Genomic DNA, 1,307 nt, shown 5'->3' with positions numbered 1-1,307 from the left:
CCTGCTGGTATTTAAAATGCCAGTGGCATAGCTTCCAGAATCACAGCAACTCTCAACCCACCACAGTAGGACAAACTGACAGATGTGTGGTGGTGTCTGTAATAGGATACTATTTTTATGCCTACAATGAAGCCCAGGTAATACTATCATTATTCAAAGTTTACCACTAACCATCAAAGCCAGTGATGAAGAAACTGAAGAATTCTACCAACTTATTCAGTCTGAAATTGATGAATTATGCAATCAAGATGCACTGATAATTACTGGTGATTGGAATGGGAAAGTTGGAAGCAGAGAGGAGGGATCAGTATTTGGAGAATATGGCCTTCATGATAGAAATGATGCTTGAGATCATGTGGCAAAATTTTGTAATATCAATGACTTATTCATTGTAAATTTGTTTTTCAACAACATAAACAGTGACTATACATGTGGACCTCTCCAGATGGAATAAACGGGAATCAAATTAATTTATTCTGTGGGAAGAAATTATGGAAAAACTCAATATCATCAGCCAAAACAAAATAAGGCTCTTATTGTTGAACAGAACATCAATTGCTCATATGCAAGTTCAGGCTGAAACTGAAGAAAATGAAAACAAGTCCTTGAGAGCAAAAATATGACTCTTAGTATAGCTGTTATTCATTTAATTTCTTAATATGACCATACTAGTCATATTTCTTCATTTTCTGATGCATTGTAAATCCTAGCTTTTATGCCTATTGAGTGAGTTGTCTGTCATGTTAATGAGGTAGGATACAGATCGGATTAAGAATTAATATGGGGGAGTGAGCGTGAGGGTAGCCGCGGGGGCCCCGCTCGGCCGTGTCCCCCATCCCCGCCGCACTGCCAGAAACCCAAGCTTAGGGACCTAGTGGGGCGTGGACGTGGTCCCCGGGGCGTCCGCCACGAGGGAGACCAGGAGTTGGCATCCACTCGATGGCAGTGTGTTATCTGTGTTTAAGATTATGATGAAAAGCTACTGGAATGACTCCTTGCACCTGTGGAGTTCAAATTACTTGAATGATAAAGGCTATGACAACTCTGTGGCTTATCAGAAATGGCTTGGAGTCTCTGCTCCAGCTACAGTGTGGCGGTGCTAAGTTCTGAAGGCCTGCTTCTCGAGTTCATGTTCCTGGGAAGTATGAGTATTCCAGAACACTTAATTGTACTTCTGAGAAATCTGTACCTGGACCAAGAAGCAGTTGTTCGAACAGATCATGGGAACACTGAATGGTTTAAAATTGAGAAAGGTGTGCGACAAGGTTGTGTTCTTTCAGCATACTTATTCAACCTGTATGCTGAGC

General features: G+C 41.4%; 1 pseudogene; it reads left to right on the top strand.

Moving 5' to 3' along the window:
* Positions 1-1,060: 1,060 nt before the first annotated feature.
* Positions 1,061-1,307, top strand: part of LOC102816372 — a 60,989-nt pseudogene continuing 60,742 nt past the window's right edge.

This window comes from Chrysochloris asiatica, unplaced genomic scaffold (assembly GCF_000296735.1).
Source record: "Chrysochloris asiatica unplaced genomic scaffold, ChrAsi1.0 scaffold00109, whole genome shotgun sequence".
In the NCBI taxonomy this organism is placed as follows: domain Eukaryota; kingdom Metazoa; phylum Chordata; class Mammalia; order Afrosoricida; family Chrysochloridae; genus Chrysochloris; species Chrysochloris asiatica.
Note: the sequence above shows the minus strand (reverse complement) of the source record. Positions and strands in the feature narration are given on the sequence as shown.